Source organism: Rhea americana, unplaced genomic scaffold (genome assembly GCF_003343005.1).
Source record: "Rhea americana isolate MKP2758 unplaced genomic scaffold, rheAme1 scaffold_10, whole genome shotgun sequence".
NCBI lineage: Eukaryota > Metazoa > Chordata > Aves > Rheiformes > Rheidae > Rhea > Rhea americana.
Genome location: NW_028185039.1, coordinates 3,059,917 through 3,083,601, shown reverse-complemented (window position 1 = coordinate 3,083,601; position 23,685 = coordinate 3,059,917).

Below are 23,685 nucleotides of genomic sequence, written 5' to 3'. Positions count from 1 at the left end.
CCTAGGACATTGTCTTTGCAGTCCAGCAGCAGCTGTTGAGTAATACTTATTTTTTTCCTGCTCATACTACGTGGAGGGTTTTTTTAGCACATGGCATTTCTCCCCTTGCAATGTGTCTTCTGCGTTTGCTCCATTTTTATTCACTTGATCCTGCACTGCTGAATTTGCCATTCCCCTATGTCCTACCAAACTCGTTTCTAAATTCATACATGCTTGCATCTGATCGCCCCTTCAGCCACCGCAGCCAGCATTCAATAATGCCAACATGAGATGAGTGCATGCAGGAGAAAGGGACGATGAAAATTAGAGAACGGCTCTGTGACTCATTCATTTTTTGCCTCTAATCAGGCAGGTGGTGTTGGGTCATAGGTTCATTTTCTTTGCTGAAGTTGCTGTTAAGCTCATGAAGAATAAAAGAGGGAAGGAATAAAAGAGAAATGAGAATGCAGCTGATGACAAGGCCATGTAATGAGGAATGAAGATCCYTTTGTGAAATATGTCTATAGAAATTGGTTTGGAAAAATTCCTCATTTTCTACGTTAAAAGGCTGGAGACCTCCCTGTCATGTCCCTCCTCAAAGCGGTCTCTGAGAAACCGCACGTTTCTTCTGAGCACTGCAAGCGCTGCCTGTAAAAAGCTCGTGTGAGCCCCCACGTGAAGGGTTGGATCGGAGGACGACCCAGGACCACGTGTACAGATGCATCTAGGAGMGAGAACATTAAAACTGCCCCATGGCTCTGCGTAACTGGGATATCACTGCCTACTGTCAGAGACAGTCTGCTTTAAAAAAAGAACAAAAAGGAAATAGCAACAGTCTCTTCTGAAGTTTGATTAAAGTCAGGAAAAGGGGCAAGATTAGTCTTTATTTTACAGAGTTTTTTTCTTGGATGTCTTTCAGGCTTTGGTACAGATTTTCAAGCATAAAGGAGTGGGTTCTTTGGGGGTGTTTTCTTGCCTTTTTGCTGTATATTTAAATGCAATAAATCTCCCAGGCTGGTTTTGCAGGGAGGAAGGAAACAATGTAAGTCAATTCAATAAATTGTTCCAGAATAAGTAACATGCTATGCCATGGAAAATTGGATTTGTTCTTTCTTTACTAATGTGAAAGTCTAAAGCCTTAGGTATGTATATATATGCTCTACACTTGCTGGGTACAAAGCTGGAACAGTATTATCTGATATTCCTGGAGGGAGGAAGGTTTTATGTCTTTTACCTCTGCCAAGTAAACCCAGTAGAAAGAGAAAGAAAAGGATTCTGCAATGCCTTTCTCTACCCTGAGTACCAATGTCAGGTCCATTTGCATGATTTTAATATTTCCCAATTTGATTAGAAGTGTTGGCAGTTGGGAAAAAATGTCCTTGAACTAATAAACACAGCAAATTTGATAAGGGAGTTACAGAAAGAGACTTCATGTTTAGCCTCACAAATACCACTTTCACAGAGATGGGATGATGACACTGCTTGTTTTGGGCTCTACAGTAGTAAGTGGAATAGTTTCAGTGCCTCTGCGGACCTGCACTGTTATCTGGAATAACTGAGTCTCCCAAATCTGCACATGAATTTGTTTTGGGATGTTGCATTTTTTTTTTTTTTGCCTTTTTTTTTTTTAAACCAATGCAAAACAGACTGAGATGAACATAACCCTGGGACAGCAACATCAATTTTGCATCTTGGCTCAGTAACTGCTGTGCCAGGAGCTGAGACAGTGACACCAGTGGGAGATTTGAGGGCAATCTGAGGGAATTACATGGCTCAAGGATTTTTTCGTGGTCATGAATGCTCTTGGAATGAAAACTGAAACAGCCCAAAACATAAACCTCACATTTACTTTTCTGAGAATATTCCAGCTCTTTGTTCCATCCGTGCAAATCAGAACCTAYGACTGGATAATACATGAAACCTTATTAAAAAGTACTAAGCTGAAAATAAGCAGCTAATATGCAAATTAGRGTTTCATTGTCTTTCATCTCATAAAGGCTAATAACATCACAGATGACAACCTTCTTATCAAAAATAGTTTCTAATGCAATTGCCTTTGACTATATTTACAACGTCTCTTTTAATCAAGTAAATTGTCAGGCTATTACACTTCTGCAATCTACACTGCACACAAAAAATGTACTGAAGAGGGAAGCGGGTACAAGTGCTTTCAGCTCTAGCTGGCTGCCCATTTCATTCCAGTTGTTACTTATTTAGCAAGCTCACTTTTCTGTTCTTAGAAAAATTCTAGATATGAATGTACTATTTCCTATGAAGGAGGCACTGTGCACAAAAAGCTTATTCCACTTACCAAGAACATTCATCTTCGTAATTACACTTACTTTTCTCACTCCTGTGCAATTAGTAAATACAARCTAAAAATAGCCATTTGAATGCCCATACGGTCCCTGACTGCTGTTCTATTATGTCGCTTCTAGGTAAGCGGAGTGCTGCATTTGTTTGTAATTTAAAGGCTTTACTCCGATGTGTTTTTATCCCCGCAGGTGCACTTTCGCTTGGCGCACGCGGTCTCCATCCCGCACACGCGTCCCCTCCGAGGGCGCAGGCACCGCCGGCTGCGCGGCGCCCTGCGCACAGCCCTCCGCCGGCGCCCCCAGGCTCGGCTGCTCCCTAGGCACGCTGCGACTGACGTCTTCGAACACAGATGTAGGTATTCGCACTGCCCCGTTTGTTGTTTTTTTAAAGCAGCGAGGATTTAAAAGSAAACCACCGGCACTGCCCCCGTCTCCCACCTCGCAGCCCATTTTGTGGTGCCTTTAGGAGCTTGCCCTGTCCAAATCCCCTGTCCGCAAATGCTGCTGCTGCTGCAGGCTCGGGCAGCAAGTCAAGGACGTATTAGCTCTCCGCAAAGCCCAAACGGGCAGAGGCGCGCTGCTGGCCAAAAGGATGGAGCACCGATGCAAACGGCGGCTGTGTGAGCCACGTTGGGCCCCTTGGGGGCCTCCAAATGGGGAGGGACTCGCCRCATCTGACACTGGCTGGTGCAAGAGCATAGCCAGATAAAGTGAACTTAGTAACAATTTTCTCTCTCCAAAATTTATAATAGAGTTTCTTTCCTATGGCCAGCTGGCTATTTTCACGAAAGGTGCAGGGACTCAACGTAATTCCTTTGCCAAACACAGCTGAAATTGGCTAGCGGGTTTAAACGTGTTGGTTAAGGACTGGCAGACAGACAGGCACACAGGCAATGCGGATGCACAGACCTTAGAAGCTAGTCTAAAAAGGTGGCATAAACACTAAAATGATGTAAATTATAAAAACATTATTTTCTTTGCTCATGTTTATTCCTTTGTTTTCAAAAGAMAGGTTCTTGCCCTCTGAATGCAACTATTTCAGCTGGAGAACTAATCTGTTCAAATTTAAGCTTGTCCTTAAAATGCATCGAAGCCATCGCCGTCCTGAGGAAAAGAGCCTGGCGTAAATGTAAAGAGCAAAGACAAGCGCCTAACCCCAAGGAACTTGGTGCCAAATTGCCATTGATTTAAGTGAGGCAAGGGGCTCACTCCTAGCTTTTGAGTCTCAGGCCTGATTTCTAGGGATGTCTATTAAAAATTGCAGCTCCTTTTGACTTCCAAAAGTCATATTGGAGTAGTTAACCCTGAGAACCAGATTTCACCTCTAATACCACGAGAACTACAGGTGATGCTGCTCTTTCAGAGCCAGATGGGCTTCAAACTTCCTTGAAACAACCATTTGAGGATATTTTTTTGCCTGTCAACGAGTGGACTTGAAAGGAAATTGTGGAGGGACTTTTGGTAAGAACTTGGAGATGAACAATGTCTTTCACGGATTTCTTGATCCAGTGGCCAGATTGAGATATTGGGGAAGACCTTTGTAGGTTTGGGGCTGACCTAAAGCAGATTAGATTTGTTCAGCACTTGTTAAAAGTACTTTCATGTTGAACTCAAAATGAAACTTTGTTTTTTGTGGGGCTTTCCATTTGGTCTTGCTTTACTTCGCTCTCAATGTTTCCTCAAAATGGAAGACCCAAATGCTTTGCTTTGAAATGCGATGTTCTGACTTCATTCATGCTTTCTTCTGGCAGAAACTCTGGGCTTAATTCAGCACGAATCTCTGTATATTTCCCGCCCTCTCAAAACTTGCGTTTTGGGGGAAATAAGAACTGGGTCTGAGTTGCTTGGCTATAACTTTTGAGTGACGCCCTATTTTGGGTCAATAGAAAGAAGCAACTCAAACCTACAGGGAAACAGATGTCAGGGAGGATTGAAGGCGGTGGTCAAACATYCAGGGACAGTCCTTCTCCCACTGACTGGGCAGCCTTGTCCCAGCCACCCTTTGCCTCTCCTGCCCGGACATTCATGCTGCCCTGTGGGAAGAATTATCGGTCCCAAGGAAAATTTACTAAAAAACAATCCGACGCTAAGAACAGAGTTCCTCRAGGAAACATTCTTGAGAAAATATTACTTGTCAAAGCACATCCTGCCCTTCTGCAGAAATGGGGAATTTCTTTCRTACTCTTTGAAGTCAAACTTGCAAAGCTTGACTTGCAAAGGTCACTTCATGTGCAGGAACTGTTGTCCTCCTCTTGTCAGCTATGATCATAAATTCAGAGCTCTAAGATGAGGAAATAAAAGTTTTGATTATATGCACTAAATTTCTATGATTCTTTTCATCTCTTTCCTATCACCATACTCTGCTTCCTGAAATCTGCCTCATAAAAACAGTGGCCCTGCCAAAGCTTGTTCTCTGCAAAATGCGCTGGTTTGGACCACACCTTCCCCATGGCAGGACCTACCGTGACACCGAGCACCTCGCTGCTGTTTCCCTCTTACCAGGGCCAACGTGACTGCTTTACCACCTGCCTTTATTCCTCCTCTCCTTCCAAAAATCCCAGTAAAATGAAGTAATAGACTCATTTATGGGATGTTGAGGGAGGAAGGACTCTCCATCCCCCTTCCATCTTGCTGGCGCAACCACATCAGGGCAACGAAAGCTAGGATGGGGGCTATGTCTCACTGACCATCCCTGTGGCCAAGACACCAGCCCTGGCCTCATGAAAACTGGCTTCCAGCACCAGTTTGCCTACAGATTTCCTCTGGACAAGTCTTTCAACATGTCAATATCTCAGTAGGGAGAAAACAACTGTTTTCTTCCCTCTCTCGCCCACAGAGACAATCGCTCTCTGCGATGGACGCATGCAGAGGTGCCTAAGCATAGCAGCAGCCCAGGTCTTCTAGGAGCACCAGGGACACACTCTTGCAAAGGCTAACACTTTATTCTCCCAAGAGTCATATAATTTACATAATAAACACTAAAAGGAACAGCCTTCTGAATTAAGGATGTAGAAAACACATATGAAGTAGAGGARTAATAAATGTTTGAAACTACGGTCCTAAAATTCTACTGGGTGTTCAGCAGCACACTCTCAGAAAGCTGAACTTCAGTCCTTTCCAGGGAATAATTTGCAATTTATATTAGCCAACAATACATCAAAAAAAGTCTGCTTTACAAATATTAAGTGCTAGCTTAGTTAGAATGCTAAAACGTATCTCATATATAAAAATATATACACGTGCACACCCTACTGCTCATACATACACTCAGGCTTAGATTTTTCAYGCGGGTCGGTTGCGTTACTTAAGTTACTTTCTATAGAACAATTATTTTTATCTATAAGAATCTTGTTTCTCTTATTGATAAAAATATTCAGTAGAACAAACTCAGTTTGAAAATACTACAAAAGGACAAATGTTATCAGTTTAAGACTGGATAACACCTTTTTTTCTAAATACAAAGTGTTAAGACTGTCAAAGAGGAAAGGACAAAATAAGTTAATAAATCTAATATTCCATTTCTTCAGGAAAAAAACATAGCAGGACTAATTTTTTCAAATCCCCAAAGAGTGGAAACTCTTATTTTTTTTTTTCGTTTCTGAATGTAATTCTCATTCTTTTGATAAATTAGAAGGATTTAAATTTCCCTTTTCATTAGTTTGAACTATAAACACAGGCATAAGCTTCTGGGGATTACACGTTAAACAGAAAGGCACACAAATTGTATGCAATTTAAACAGTTCGTGGATGCACGGACAAAGGGGACAGAGTCGGTGGTGCTGCCAAAGGTCAGCGACGCCGAAACAGCCAGCTGCCCCCTCTGCCCCTGGCATAACTGCAGTCTGCAAACCCTGTATTTATTATTTCAAAAACTGAAAAACAAGAAATTTTGTCTCCTTCCAGATAGTGTGGCTGCTGTTACGCCTTTGTTGAGTTCCGCACGTATAAACGGATGTTTAGCCAATGCTCAAACCCCYGAAGTTGGACAATTTCCAGTCCAGCATTATAGTTTCTGCATTTCTACTGAGCTCAGAGACCAGCTGCTTGTGCAGCAGGAAAGTTGCTCCTTCCCAAGGAGATTAAATTAGACCTCTTCACCTCCAAATGTTTCATAAGTTTTGAAACTGGACCATAAACTACTACACCATCRAGTTTTCTTTTGCCAAATTATAACTGCTGGCTATAAGATTGGACCTGACCTGCATCATGTCAAAACTCTCATTATTTTGGTGTTATGCCACAAAAAACTATTAGGAGTAACTGTGGAAATGTGCTGGCTTCTTGAGGGGCAAAGCCACTAGCTTCCTAATGAGCTAGCTTTTTGTCTTAAAGTCAGATTCTCAGAATTTGGTTTGTGGATCGTTTCAGTAAATGAGAGGAATTGATGAACTAAGGAGCCTATGAGGCTCTGCCAAAGAGAAGAGATACTGTATGGAGATAATTGGCTTCTCAAAGAACTGAGAGTCTGAGACAGAGCCAAGGAAGGTGACCAACACTCGTCGAGGAGAAGAGATCTCTCTGCAGCACCCAGGAGCTGCGCCGAGTTGTGCACATGGGTGGAAGAGGGCTTCCCACACGGCTGCTTGGACATAACTCATCTGTTGAGTTTGCACTCTGATAGGTGCAGCACTGCAGCTAGCTCCTCCAGGCACCACATATTTATGYGCAGGGCTAAGGAAGAAACTGCCTTTTTAGCCCTGAAGCACTACGCTTTCCAATATTCTCTCCAGAATTGCAAGCAAACGCACAAATACCAGTTTTGCAGGTCTGCTATCACTATTCACCTGTTGGAAGGATCACGTCTCAGGACAGAGCACACCAAAGTTCAGGGAATATTTGGGGGCAAAAAAAAAGTCATGCTATTATAGCAACAGTCATGGGTGTTGCCCCACTTGAGCTTTTAATTTCCAAATTCTGACTAGAGAAAACTCAATGTATCGCATATGAGGAAGCCTCAATATCTAAGGTAACACACTCAGTACCATTTTCTTCATGCTTCATTAATAAAGAACAAAATGTCTCTTGACTTTCTGCAACATATGCACTGAGTGATTTCAAACCAGACTGAGATTCTTTCTGAATGAGGGTTATAATATACTCAAGCAATAACAATGCATTTTTTTATTACTTCGCTTGTAAAGTCATTTCCATGTTCTACTAGGACAAAGTTATTTGTCATTTTTGTAAAGTATAACTTGTTACTTTGATGGGTTTTAGGACCTTTCTATTTTAGCTATCGATTCAAGGTTGACTGTAGCCTACAGCAGAACCGAGCTTGGGGAATTGGCATATAAGAGGTTTGCATGCTTCTATAGAAATTAATTTTTTTCACACAAATTAGAGACAACAGGAAAACAAAGTTTTGATTTATCTTCTACATCAAATAATACTCATAGGCCTCTGTGTCAAGGGATTGCAGAAAAACAGAAAGGGTTTCTAGCTCTTCCACAATTTCTTACCTTGCTCAGATTACAAACAAACCGGTTTTATTGACAGATAGGCCTGAAATAAAAAAGCAGCAAGAAACAAATGTAACCTTTACTTTTTCTACTAAAGATTGGTTTGCATCAGCAAAACCAATACATGCCCTGCTTTGTCTTTGGATGAGAAAATGCCACTCTCCTGATTGCCTTTCTGTGTGGAAGAGTGTGGCTATAGCAGTGTGGGCTCAAGGAATACCTGCCCTGAAAGTACCAAAGGAAGCAGCTATATTTACAAAATCAAGGAACTTCCTTAATATTCATTTCCAGAAGGAATCAGATAGAGGTAATTCCCCATGTGATCTTTAACTGAACACAGTCTTTCTCTATGTGAGCAACAGAGAATCAAAATCATCTCATGAGTATAAAATACTTGGTATTAAGACTATTTGGAAGACAGCATTTGTCCAGTAGATTAAAAAAAAAATCCAACTAGCATTGCAAATGCATTTATGGTCTTACAGTGATGTGTTAAGTTGCATTGTAAGTATTGAGATATCAACACTTAACAAAGTTCACAGTTCAAATATGAGCACAGATTACAGACCTGCAAAACTATTTAGAGGTGTTGGTGCATGGCTTTGTAAGTAGGGGCTGGTATACAGTTTGATAGTTAATTATTTCTTGTTAATGTTTGCTATGGCCTGACTTTCCATCTGATGTGAGTCATATCTGGTGGGAAAATGACAACAAATTAAATACAGAATATTTTCATATATTTGGCCAGTGAAACAAAGAGAATTCCTAGAGTGAGAATGTTAATAAAATATTAATAGCTTGTGCTGGAGAAAGTTTGCTCAGACCTCAGCAGGAAACAGATACAATTTACAAAGATTTATGTATACATTTTTAACACAAAAGGATTTCCTGTCCCATGGAACCATTAGCATCTTTTGAAGAGAGCCAGTACAGTTTGAAAAACCCCATGTAAATGAAGAAAGAAGAAAAATATATAGAGAGGGATAGTAAATGYAATTATGGTGAACTGCAAAGATAATCGTATGAAATATGTGTATATAATGTGATAGCAGCCTTTAATGTTTATGTCCTACAAGTCAGTCCAGTGAAATGCTATTGAGATACACCACAGATGCTGTCATAAGACTTTTTAACCCCTTGTCAGAGACTCAAACCTAACAGTCTTTGATTTTGACCTTACTATTCTTGGAGGGGGTGGGTGTTGTACATTTATTCTCTCTCAGTTTCCTCTTGTTATTAATACAAGATAGACTTAGCTAAAGCGATTGGAAATGGTGTCTGGTATGTAAGGGCAAGTCGCCTGTCCAGGTGACTCTGTATAGAGGGAATGATCTGGTGGTGGTGATGAGGACTTGGGCTATGGCTGGAGAAGCAATCAGTAATTAAAGAAACGAGGGCACAGGCCTGATGTAAAATGGGGAGGGTCTGCCCCCGCAGCCCCGCCACCGCCGGGCACGGAGCAGGAGGTATCGTGCCTTTCCCAGCAGAGCAGGGCCGAAGCCAGCTCTGGTCCAAAGCTCAGGCGCTTGCTCTGCGTCGCGCCGCGCTCCGCGATGACTGCCGCCGCTCAGACCGTGAGGGCATGTTTAGAAGAACTGCTCTGAGCTGCAACACGAAGTTCAGAATGAGGAAATGAAGAGGCAAATCTACAAGTACTGCTCAGCCCCTGGAAAATTCAAGAGCACAACTGGCATTGACTTCGGCAGGGGTGACTGGGGCCTTTATACATCCTGAAACAAATAACTGAAGAGAGTCAAAGACTGCAGGGGTCAGAGAAAGCAGAGAATACAGGAGGCCTGTTAAAACACAGTCCAGATTTGCTGGAGTTACAACCTTCCAGAAATTTAATTAAACAAACAGGCAAGAGTGTTTGGGGTTGAAATCTCTGTTTAAACATCCGCTGTTACTTTATTTGAATATCAGAGTGGAAGATAGAGTTCACATGGTGAAAGAAGCCAGAAGATTCTTTTTTGTGTGTTTTTGTCTCTTTTTACTCATTCTGAACATTGAATAAACATAACAGATTAATTGGATCATGTCTGCTAGTCAGTAGGTTGACAGGATTTGAACTCTTGCATTAGGAAACAAATTCCTCACTGAAAACAGATTCTTTTACTCCAGCTCATACATTCCCAGCTAAATACAAATAAAATAGAGACACTCAACTCTGATAAACAGCCTGAATAGTCACAGATATCTATATCCAGAAAAAAATGTAATGGGCATTTTGCTTTTTTTTTTTTGTTTTGTTTTGTTTTTTGGCTCTGCTTGCGTCCTGACATTTATGTATATCAATTATTTGATGCAAATGCCATCAGTTTAATACATATCCTCTGGATGGTTGAATGGGACCCTTCAACTGCAGAGAACTGTAAAGCTTCTCCCAGACACTTAAAAGAAAAATGGAAAGAACAAATGARAGATTATTTATCTCATAGTTTTGTTTTACTTTTCTGAAATAAAATRATGCTGGATTCTACTTACTGGATAGCTGCTTGATTAAGAAATGTTTAAATCAAAACAGCACAGGGCTGTTTTGCTTTGTTGGCTTTTTTCGTTGCTTAGGATTTTTTGAAAGGCTTATAGTGAAACTATAAAAGTAAAATGGAACAGCGTTTTAGCCCTTTCCAGACTCACCCAGAAGAACAAGTCATTCCGATTAAGAGAGCTAAATCCCACAAAGTGAGCCTGTCCGGAATATTCTGATGAAAATAGTGACTTTCCATAAAGATCTGCTTTCTAGACATATTTTGGTATGGACCAATTTGTATGAGAAGTGTCTGCCCATATACCCATCTTAACTGCTGCTTCCATGGTTTCAGGGACAAAAGGCCTCCAAGCTCCGTGGCCGCAGACCTGTGGTGCCACATGCATGCCACACAGGGCAAGCTCTAAGACGGAAGCCCCCATGGACTCCGAACCTTGAGATCCCATTGAACCTGATCCAACCTCAACCCTCAGATCTACAAGGCCAGCCCTCAAGGACAAGGCTCATCTCTCAGTTTCTGCAAAAGAGGTTGCAAACTTGYGAATCCTAAATGGAATTCAGGACTTCTGGGAAAGCCCAAAAGTCATACCAACTTTGGCTCGGAGCAGTGCTCCAGGTTATCGTCCTCCAGGTGCACAGCTGAGGACCTGCAAGCGCTGCTTGCAGAGCCCTACTCAACCTGCTCCAGCACTCAAGAGCTTCCTCAGGTCTCTTCCAATCACTGCCGCCCTTTGGTGTGCTGGTGGACAAGAGTGCTCCTGCTGTGATTTCAATTCTTCCTCCTGCCACCATCCCCATGGGAAGAGTTTCCATCCCTCCTTGTACTTTTTCCCTCTTGTCCTCTTTCTGATTAATTATCCCCCAAAATTAAAAAGAAGGAAAAGAACTATTTCTCTTCTGTGGGCACCTGCAGAGACTAGCACAATGAAGTCATGATTTCATGTGAGGCCCAAAGGCATACACTCCTYTAGTGTAACTATCCCTTAGAAAACAGACAACAAACAGACCAGAGAAAAACTAATTTTCTGCTTTCTTTCTATTTAAATATATTGCCAGTTCCAAAGACAGGATCCTTTCATCATCTAAATGTCTTTCCTGTATAGTGTTCCAGAGATTAGAGATAGAAAAAAACATGAAGATGTGCAGGAGTTTGAGCAAGGGAGGTTCAAACTCTAAGAGAGCTGGTTTCCCCGTCAGCTGACTGAAATCAAAGTGAACAACTCGAAATCCTTCCTAGAGTTGGAAACCATGTGAACAGTGTCTCTAGTTCCAAAAATACATACTCCTGATGTGTAGCTACATCAGGGTCATAAGGCTATAGCTACAGCAGAAAATGCACAGGCTTTTTGCAAGAACTTCCATACCTGAATTACCAGTTTATCTGCTAAATTCATCTGCTAGAATATCCTCTCCACTCTAATTGGTAAAAATCACACAGTAGAATATTTATCTGATTATTTTACAATTGATTTCTTTTTCTGTAAGTCTTAATTATACTAATATRACATAATGGCCCTGCCTGGGTGCCCATTTCATTTATATCAATATTACGTTCAGTTACTTTGAATATAATCATTTCAGTAATAGCAATAAGAAACACACAAAATATTAAGTACATCTTWCAAACCAGAAGGCGTAGCTTTAATCTAGATATTCCTCCTATAGTGAAAAACATTTAAGAAACATTCAATTAATTCTGTTGCTAAGATGTCAGCACAATCTGTCACATACACATAGCAAATGTGAGTATGTCTCAGTTTATACAACCTTGGCTTTTTTGGAATATGCAGAATTGTAGCAATTAATTGCTGTTGTTTAAAGAAATTGTTTTGACATATACACTGGGTAGTTGTGAGTTAAACACAGAAAATGGAATAAGTAACAGGTGGGAGTTTCAGCTGACTGGTAAATAACAGAAATGTAGTGATTTGCAGTCTTTTAAAAATTAGAGGATGGATTATTGACTTGCATAAGAGATGACACGGGAAAAAGATAACAATGAACCTAATACTTCAAGACACGATCAATGAAGAACTGATTTAGTAAAGTAATGCTGACTTCTTGTAGACAGGCTAGCCTCCTCACCGCGTTCAAATGACAATAAAAAAGAGCTAATTCCAGCGTTTCCTTTGTGTAAATATGTCTCTTTTACTTGTAATATTTTTTCTGTTTTAGAGAACAGAGAAGTCAAAAKGAGATTAGCTTTTAGTGGGATCTAGAGGCCGCCCAGAAGATACCACGGCCAGAAGAAACACCCGCGTGAACGCCCACCCACGCAGAGCGTTGTGCCTGGGCCCTGCTGAGAGTGACAAAGTTGGGGGTCCGTAACGCCGGAGCTCCYCTGGGGCCGTTCATCGCTTACCGCCTCTGACCCCTCCTCAGAAACGTGGGGAAACAAAGTGCATCAGCTGAGCGCTCTCCGTCTCATACTTCCTCCCTAACGACTTCCCGTTTAACGTTTTCCAAATGGTATCGTTCTCAGGTTTCAGTTCATAACGGCTTTACTCTTTGGGAAGGAGCTTGCCTTTTATTTTTGGTTTTACACTTTTTGCGTTCAAAAAATTATGCAGTCTAAGAAAATAAATATTTTGTCTCAGACATAATTGGCCCCAGTTTGCCTGAAACAGTATTTTAAGTATCAGTGCTACATACTGATAGGTCACACAAAAAGCTATATATTCACACAATTCAAATCTTAATCCTCATTTTATAAAAAAAGAGCAAAAGAGAATTTCAGAGGCTTATTCAAGTCAAAACAAATAAGAACTTTTTTTTGTGCTTAATCCAGTTTTTGTCTGACCTGCTTCTTTTCCGTGCAATCCAGATGTGTTCAGCCTTTTTCAAAACTGGGATAGGATAAAACCACTGATTTCAGTAGATTAATTTTTCAAGGCCCCCGGTGACCTGCTCTGTTGTCACTCGACTTGGCCCAGCAACGTCACTGCACAGGACTATGGTAATTTAACAGGATACGACAGACCTAGACCACAGTTATGTGTCCCAGCTGATCCAAAAAGCTGAGGATCCCTTATACACAGCCTTATACATGTACACATGCATTTTTCTGCATATATATAAAAAATATATATGTATGTATATACACACACATGGGGAGAGAGAGAGAGAGATGACAGTTTCTGTTCATACTGCAAAAGAGAGATGCTACCTTTAAACAATTAGCTTTTATTARCATACTTTGCTATAGGTGAACTTACTTTCTTTTCTTGCCTTTCTCTTCTTTTTTTAACTGCAGTTAGTGGTTTCTAGAAGAAATCATAGAAACTACTAATCACTGGCGAGCAGATTATATTCACAAAGGAAAATAAAAGCTTCAAAATACACATTAGCTTCTGGACTACAATGTTTATAGAGCCTCCAGGATTTTGATCTGTGTGTATCCCTGATATACCAAATGTTGAAAATCCAAAACAATTGCCAAAACTCACATTTGGCCCTGATTATTTCCCTGTTTATCATGGTTAACGTTCCCYAGATAAGAGATAATGTTACAAACTCAATAACCACAGAAAGTTTTGAAGACACACTTAAAGAGAAATCTATTTTCCTAAAAATGGATTCAAAAGAAAATTAGTGTAAGCTCAGTAGATTTTAACTGAACAACCCACAGTGATGTTCAGGTCTCTCTCTTGAAATATTCTGCTTAATTCATATCCTAACTAGATACACAAAAAACGGAAGAGGCTTCTGCACATATGTATTGTCTCTCATCCACTAAAACTGTATTTCAGCTGCCTTTTTATCTTTTACTTGTAATATAACCCTCAAAATCCCAGCTAGGAGTCATTTTTTCGCATGCAGTCATAAGGATCTCAAAGAAAATGGAAGCATCTTTTCCACTTTCTCCAAGGCCTATTTTATAGCAATTGTTGTATTCTTGGTACAAGTTATTCCGTGATGACACAAAGTCTGTGGAACTTACTGGCACAAATTACCATTAGACTGAAGAGCATAGCAGTATTCAAATAGGTACTTTTTTTGTTCAGTGCACAAAAATTTGCAGACACAAATAAACAAATTTTGCTGGGGAAAAAAAGGCCACTGTGCTTCGCATCACGATAGCATCTTGCTAGGACATAGAAGGAAATTATGAAGCACTGACAGATTCATGACAATCTATTGCAAGCTTTTTCCTTCCTCCAAACGTTTCACCCAAGCCTTTGTTGCTATCAGACGGACAAGATGGTCTTTTGTTCTCTCTGAGCACAGCAATCTCCGTATTTGTACAGAGCCTCATTATTCAGCATCGCTCTTGGCATGGGGCATCTGGCATGCCTGCAGTTGGAGAGCACTCCATAAACAGGTGAACTAGATATGTGAAAAGTTAATATTCTGCTGTTGTGACACGATAATTATCTCTAATAATAGAGGAAAGCAGCTGCTTCAAATAGTTTTTCCCTTAAAAAGTGTTTGGATCATTATACTTTGACTTTATCACCTGTTTTTTTGGATGAACTCCCAATGTGGTTTATGGTTCTACAAAATGGTAACATCTCATTTTAGGAATGACAGACAGATGGGGCTTGCTGCAAGGCTTATTGATACTAAAGCACATAAGACTAATCAAGATACTTAACTGCAAGAAATACAGAAGATAACAAAATATTGCCTTCTCGCACTTCTTAAGATTCTTGTTATTTAGTTTCAATGCTTTTAAGTTTATTTATTTATTTTTTTTTAAGTGTTCAGTATTATCTCCRGTAACCCTAAAACTTTCTGATATTTTTGTTTCAGCATATAGGCAGAAAAGAACAGCTGTTTTACGATTAATTGAAAGCCAGTGGAGATGCAGTCCAGATTTYAGAATAAGGTCTGTTTGCAGCAAATCTGTATGCCATTCACTTCTTGCTCTCTCCCTTCCTCCCACCCCCAACAATCATCTAATTGGATTTTCACGTCCAAATCCTGTTCTCTTAATCAAAAAACAAACAAAATCARTCTTTTGAGTTCCCAGAATCCAAGTGAAGCATTTAGTCCTAAAGCACYGAAAGACTTATTCTGCAAAGCTCTGTCAGGCCCAGCTTACTAAATTGGTTAACCCTTGTCACTAAAAGCCCCTGTAATCATCCATGAGATCTGCTRCAGTCACGTTACTTTTTGTTACATTAGGGAAAGCTTTTTTTCCCAAAACCTTTGCGAACTCTGAACAATAGACACACGTGGCAACCAGCAGGCTTTTGGTTCAGTTGTTTCTTAAACTAACTGCTCTCAAAACATAAGCTTTGCAAACTGATACTTCAAATACTTGCAATATTATGCAACATTTGTCCTGGGGGAAAAGAAAAACTAAAAAGAAAGGATTTAAAAATGCATTTATGTGAATTGCTAAATATTTATTCTTACAGACTAAATCTTTGAAATTTGGGTCTGGCCTCTGCAACCAAAGCTCCCTCTCTTCCTTAGTGCTTTGTATCTTACAACATAACGAGTGAGGGCTGGATGCCTCTCTGCCTTGGTTTTCCCCCATGGTTGCCCCATCCCTGCAGAGCAGAGTCACCACCCAGTGTCACCCCACCCTGGGACCCTCCGGAGTCCAGTGGCTGAGGTTCAGCATCGCTGCAGTTCATAGTTTYCAGATAGGAAAGTCTGGGCCAGTCACTGAAAAAGCCCCCTCCCAGCTGCCACAACAGCTTGCTGGGGTGCCAGACAGCTAGGGGTCGATTTGGACAACAGAGGGGGTTCGAGTCCCAAATTCCAGCAACCACAAAGAAAGGACTCAAAAAAATGAAAAAATCCTGCTCAGATTTTGTACTGACAATTCTGTACAGGGGCTATAAGAGATGGGCAGAAGTGTARTACTTTGTAAGTAAAGGTAATCTTAAAGGCTGCACAATTAAGCACAGGACACAATAATTTAATTCAAATCACCTGTATATGGACTGCAGWAAATAGCTGGACATCATTTTTCACTTCAGAAATGGAGACTTCTGATGGTTAACAAACAACAGTGAACTTTCCCAGTTTAGCACAAAGCTGTTTGGCAAAGGCATTTAATGATGATTCACTGGGAAAATTCTCAGCTTCCAGTYGAGCACAGCTTCACAATTTTCTCTGTGTGCAGTACTGGTTTCCTGTAGGGTCTGCACACTGACCTACAACGCTAACCCCGGCTGGCTGGTGAGCTGCTGAGCAGTGCGTGCATCTGCTTGCTTCTTCCCTTGTTTACGGCTTCACTGCAGAAAGCARACTCCTCCTTGTTAGCAACAAAATTAATTTCTTTGTAAAGGTTCCTGGGAGTTTCTGGCCTCAAAAATGAAGTGCTAACACTAGACACATGCAAAATGGTGCAAACACTAGGAGCAGCCTGGATAAATGCAGCCTCTGGTGCACTCAGCATCCAATTTACACCCAAAATCTCTAGCTGGACGTGTGGCTTTAGCCATAAGCTCAAATCCTGAGCTGGGACTTCGGCGATGCTGAAATGGCCCTGAACACAGGCTTTGCACCGGGGATGTGCCAGGCGCACCCTGTTCGTACCCTGGAGAACGGCARACGTCACCTTGCTCTCCTCCAGCACTCCTTGGCAGGTAGTGACCGTAAGCGGGCAAGTCAGCTCCTAGGACCTCTCCATGTTACAGGTTCGCAAAGATTTTGCTGGAAAGTGGATCGGGCAGAAAACAAGACAGGCAGCTGGACAGAGCCCCTGCTCCCGCTCCGCACGTGCTGCACCTTGGGTCAGCCTGGGACCGTCTCCAAACGTGCCAGTCAGCCCGAGCCAGCCAGCCCGGCTGGTGGGAGGGGACGCTTGGCTATTCCCTATTTATCCGCTGTAGCATTCCCCTGATTCCCTCTCTCCTGCCAGGCTGTGTGCATAACACAGAGCATTTACCCCATAGAAGGTGGCTTTAAAGATTAAATTCACAAGGCACAGCTCTAAGCTGGTGGACACAATTTTTCAAGGGAATGCTTCCCGAGTTCTCGTACTAGACATAACAGGTATGAGCTGGCACTGGACAGGCCTTTAAAAAAATAATGGGAAAACAAGGTGGCTACCAGACATAATTAACTTGGCCTGCTAAATTCTGTGATAGATGAAGAATAGCTTCATTTTACAATTTCATCGCTGCATTAAAAATCTGCATATCCATACTATAAGCTATGTCTATGCTGAAAAGGGAATAATGATTGTGCTATCCCCAGTGGTGCTTAGTCAAAACAGTATATTGAATTTTAATATCAACAGTTTTATGAAAATCATTCTGTGGGAAATAATCAGGCATACATACCAGCAACATTTTACTGAACGTGTATTAGCAGCATGGAAAACAGGTTTTAACTTCCCCTTTCATTTTCATGTAAGAAGAAATGTTTCTTTTTTGCTCATCCAAATCCTTGAATATTCAAGTAGCTTAGCTGAAAATTCTTGGAAGGAACAGACAAGGCAAAGAGAATGATACAGCMTATCTCTTTAAGTGGAGAAGGCTTGGAAGAATGCAAAGTTAAACTTTCCATGTATTATCAGTGCCACTTCTGGAGAGAAGTATTTATCTGCAACAATGTCAAAGCTTCTGTTCTCCTCCAAAAGGACCTTAAAAACACTACCAGGAGCACAAACGATGAAAAGTACAGTTTCACTTGTCTACTGCCATCAGTGTGCAGCACACACTCTGTCCTACGCTATCCCTATTATTAGGCAGGAAAGAATTTGAAAATTGCACAGTTCAAGGAATATAGTAGGAGGGGACACAGAACCAATACAACAGTTAACTGTAGATTTGAAAACTTTATTTAAAAACAGATAACCTCTACAGTGAGTGTTTTCTGCAGTCCTGMAATTTCTCACAGTCTCTCCAAGTACCTCCAGCATCAGAGCAAGAAAAAAAGCAGAAATCATACCCTTCTCCTGGATGGGGTCACCTTGCACGCAAGACTCCCTGGTATTGCRCATCTCTGAACCTCGTTAGCTAGGGCCTGAGGGTGCTCTGCTTTTTCTCCTTTTTACTTGTTTACCTGCCTCCTCTTGAGGTTTTGCTACCATCTGTGCAATGAAGAAAGTCATCTCTTCACATGTATTTTTGGTTACCATTCAAAAGTGGCTGCCAATACTCTCCCTCAGCTTTCTCACTGAAAGAATCACCAAAAAGGAAAATCTGTCCGTTATTCACTCCAGCTAAAGTTTTGCCAGTAAAGCAAGGGGGGTATCCTCCCCACAGCCATGCCTTGCTTGCAAATCCTCTGCTGTGAGCTGATACCGAGCTTCTCTCTCAGACAAATTCTCATTGACCCAACACAGAGCTCTGTTACTTTACTAGGCTGAAGTTTCCATCTCATGTCTAGATCCAACTCCAGACACCTTAAAAGGGGTAAAGAATCTCAGATTTATAAAGACCAACAATAACTTTCTTCTTTAGCTGTCCCATGAGAGAGAGCGTTTTCAAAGAAATCTCTGCAACCCTTGCTCACACAAGGAACCAGAGGAGGCCTTTGGTCCTGAGGGGAAATGTCCAGTAAGGAGTGATTTATAGCTCCRAGTCCCCAGGGTCAAGAGGCTACAAGTTGGTGTTCCTTGGGAAGAGGTCCTGCGACCACCTCCCATCGTCTTTGCCATAACTCATTTTTAGTGGATTCTAGGATAGTCTCCTTGAGCAAAAGCAAACGAAATGACCTTTAAAGAGAAACAAAGAAAAATATACAGATTGCTTATGTCTCATGATAGACTCATAAAGTAGCTATATTCAGTGTCACTGTTGGCTGTTGGTTGCATTCCAACCTTGCAAGACATATTCCCAGCTGAAAAAACACAACTTGATCCCAATGYAAATGTTTCACAATAATCTTTGCTGGAAAGTCACTACGCAGCTTTGGGAACCCTATAAAATTCCTCCAGGGAGGAATTTCCCTCCCACTGCAGGGAAGCCAGTGTTTCTTTCAGCATTTATCACATACCTAGCAGATTTATAACCTTTTAAAATGTGCAATAGCTGAGCTTGTGACAAACTTCCTGATCTTTCCTTTACAGGAGACATATAACATTTCACATCCATTATGTAAATTCAGATTTCAAAATAATTTCTCATGAAACTAACTGCATAAATCCAGTCAGACAAGAWCAGAAGCACTTAAAACCAACAGACCAGGTCAATAAGGACAGGTATCATCTAATCTGTGACACTACCATTATGACTCTGTGCAAACATGTCATTAAAGATAGAAATGGAAGAAGATTTAAAGGCTTATTTATACAGTTATCATATGAACATCTTGGGGAGGGAAGGGCRTTGGGTTAGACCTGAAGAAGCCAAAATTAGCAGGGAAATGAAATCCACAGCATATTTGGTTGCATTTTGCAGACTATTTTTAATGAATGATAGCAGAAATTTTGAAGGTTGTCCCTTTTTTGTTGCTAGCTGTGTGGCAGATGTGCATTTTTGAGGGGGGTTCCTGCTTCCAGGGCAGGGGTACAGTGCTGCAGTGCCAAGCAGAGGTAGCAACGGCACTTGGAGCCTAGGTGGAGAAGCTGCTGGAAATACTTTAGCTCAGAAGCAAGGGATKCAGGACATGCAACAACTCGTAGTACGGGAAAACGCAGAGGCTTAATATAAAGAGCAACAAAAATTTGAAAAGACTTGTCTGAAAAGGAGCCAGTAACTCATGGATCTTCCTCTCTGGCAACTCCTTTGCATACATTACAGTGGGAAAACATTAATTATACCACAGCAATCCATGCCTTCCAAAAACCAAAGCCAGTGCTGTTTTCCCAGGCCACTACCTGCCTTTACCCCAGTCCTGCRGGTGTTGTTATATCCAACAACACACCCGGTGTTTCAGCTGTGGCTGACCTAAACACTAACTCTGGAATTAAACMCAGCCCAGCAGTCCAATATCTAAGTAAAAGTAATAACTGCATGCCYCATCCTATCTTATTTTTCCCACAAGATACTCTACCATTCCACAAGACACACTACTATTCCAGYCTCTCACTCTAACTCCAAGTATAATCCTCATCGAACATGGTCCAGAGTCCTGTTCCCACTAAAYAATCATTGCTCTAGGATGAGGAGGGCCATATGAGTACTGCAGGGCCCTGAAAGAACCAGAAATAACTAATCTCTAAGTTTCTATCAATCCAAACCACCAAACCGGCACTAAACAGCCTGGCAGTACACAGACCAGTCCCAAAACTATCATAAATCACTACTCTGTCCTTACTTATCTTCATGCTGCTGCTTTCAAGATGCCAAGGGAAAAYGAGCTTTTAAACTTTTATGTTCCAAACATTAATGCTAAACATAATTTTTACTGTATTATTTAATATCCCCAATCAATCCATAAAATGGAAGGACAATTAACAGTGGTGCCCCAGGCTTCATCTTCGCTCTTAAGAGCCTTCAAAGACTCGGAAAAAAATCTCAAGTTGTCCTCAGCCTTAGCCCTAATTCTTGCCCTTCTCCTAGCATCAAACAAGTCTCAGCAGCCTGTATCCACCAGCAYCAGCTTTCATCTTCAGCTTGAAAAGATCCAAAAGGAAAAAGTCCAAAGAGCCTAAACAGCTTTGCAACACCTACATCCAYCTCCTCCTGATTCCAGCTCTCAGCCTAACTCCGCAGTCCTGCAAGACCCACCAAGAAAGGCCGGCTCTCACCTCCCCTGTTCTGAGCTCTAGACACAGGCTCAGACYGAAAGCAGTGTTTCAGCTCCGGCCCAGAGGTACCCACCTGCCTGAAAAGCAAGGGCAAGAAACTGACCCTTCGTTGCACAGAGTCTCACCCCTTCCCTATAAAATCTACCAGTAAATATCAGCCTTAATTCTTAAACCTCATTAAAATACAAAGATCCCTGTATTTTTCCATGATTATAAAGAAGCTCTGCCCACCAAGGAATAAGCAGCTGTCACACCCCAAGTATGCACCAGCCTCCGTATGAGCCCTACGGGTGCTGCAATATCCTCGCAAGAGCAATCATCAGCCTTCTGCTCCTGCCAGCATCTGCCCTTATGKCTCAGAACAAAATTTCCTGCTATTCCAACTAAGTTATTCAAATGAGAAAAAATCAAGTAAAATAGAGATCTTAAAATCACCAGATAAACTGCTAACCAACTTGCAATTTAAGCCAGTATAAGAGTGATGTGAACGGGGGAGACAGGTTCAAAAGGCCAGAGGTGGAAGCAGATCCTAGTAACCTTTTCATAGTTAGTTACCCAGAACCTAACTGAAACAYAGGTATAGGACTCCTGTAGAATATCTATTTAAAAATTGCTATACGCAAAAGAAAACAAAGTGCAGGTGGCTTGAAAGCATATATAGAGTTTGAAACATGAAAGACTCGGAGACACGTCAATCCAGAAATACAATGCTTTCAGCTGCTGCTGTCTTCCGAGTAAACAGTGATATAACCCAGACATGAATGAGATTTGAAAGTTGACAGCTGCACTTAAGACTCCTTTAAAAAAAAGAAAAATAAAAGGGAGAGGAGAGAAAGGAGAGAGGAGAGAAAGGAGAGAGGAGAGAAAGGAGAGAGGAGAGAAAGGAGAGAGGAGAGGGAGAGGAGAAGAGAACCTGCACTGAAAAGAAAAACCTATTCTTGGATCCCCAGTTAAAACACACTCGGTTTTATTCATGTTTAGTGTGAACATTTCTGCCCGTTTTCGTTTTATATAAACAGCATCTGTCTAGCAATAAGGTGGAACAAGCGTTCTTGGATGTTTATGTCCACACGCTGCGCTATACGAATTCAATATATAGGTCCTGTTTTTCATCAGTCCAGACCTGGTTTACAAGGGCRTAAATCAGAACAAATCAGATTTAGGTAGCAGTAAAAGCAGAACAATTTCAGCGGACGTTAACTTTTAAAGTTTTTGTGGCTGGCAATAGATAACAGCGTACAAGAACGCTCCAGCTCTTAGGCACACACCTGATACAACACTGTGAAAACTTTACTGGATCTTTAAAACCCTACACAAACACACAAGGGATAAAAGAAATGGGAGAGATACTTCACTTCAATCTGAGCTCATATTGTTTTAAACAGAGTTTAAATATCTCTGCGTAAAAACAGGCCACAATCAAAAGATTCCCTGGCTGAAGTCATGTATTTGCAGCTTTCACCGAGAGGTGCTGAGACTCTCCGTTCCTGTCTTGGTCACACACTCAGATAACTTTTAAAGCTTGGCTAACTATTAAAGCTGAGCATCCCCCTGTCTTTTAAACCCTCCATTCACTGTAGTAAAAAGTTCCAATTTCCGGAAAGGGAATGTATCCAAAAGAGAGAGAAAAAACATGATTAATGGAGATGTTGATGAAAACTCCAAATGCAATTATCCTTGTTATTTGCTCCATGACAAAACATCCCACAGTGTTCTCTTGGTTTCCCATCTCAGGACAAAGATGCATGGCAGGGCTGGGCTGAAGCTGGGTTTTGGCTGGTTCAAACATGCCAAACTGGGGCATCCTGCAACCTGCACACCCAGCTGCAACGGGAAAAAATGGACTTGTTTGAAAGATGAATGGACGTCGTTCATGGGCTGGAAAGCTGGGAGTGAGATGGGGCAGAAATAGGGGGAAGATTTTATCTAAAGCACTGCACGTTGCTTCGGATCAAGGTTAAAAGGCTGGTGAGAGAGGGTGGTACAGCCCAGGTTGCATGAGGAGTCTTGTATGACAGAGGCGTGTAAAAAGTCAGGATTTCTRGGAAAATAAATCACATACAGCATGCGGAGGGAGGCATCGTTGAAAATACAGCAATATTTTCTCTAGTTTATTTGTTAAAAATCACCTATTAGAAATAACCACCTGCCTCCACAGCAACAGCTCCTCTCAAGAGAATGAACGTAGTCTATTAGTTTTCTTTTATATATCCTTCATTGTTGTAATATTGCACAATACTGGAATCTAATTCTTCTGACACACAGTTATGAAAATGTAATTCTTGAACCTTAAAATATTTACACAGCAAGCAAAAGCTTTGCAATTAAGGTTTGAACCAAACTGTCATTTATACTTGGTGCACAACAACAACTTTGTTAAAATCAATCAATTAAAATGAAAGCAGCAATAAAGTATCTCCAGACAAGAGGAATCCATTTTGTCTGCATCCAGCTGTTTCTTTATTTATGCCTGCTTARTAAATTCCTACCAGCCTTGCAAATATGTACATTTTAATGACAAATTTTGGAGGAATGATTATGGGGTTAGTGGATGGGATGGGGGGGGTCACAAGCTTTCTTTTCAACAAGAAACAAGGCATAGTTAACTTTCCATCTGTAGTAAAATCATTTTCGTTTCTATTGTAGCCTTGATTACTCTAAGATGCGAGTGCTGAAACGAATATTTTGGACTTGCGAACCCAACTTAATGTCCCAAAATCTACCGTGAGAAGCACTACAGTACCAGAGCCAGCTAAACAAAGGTCAGGTGTACCAACACCTGGATCAAAAGCTGATCCATTACRGATATGCACAGAAATGGCTACCTTGAAATTTTTGCACACA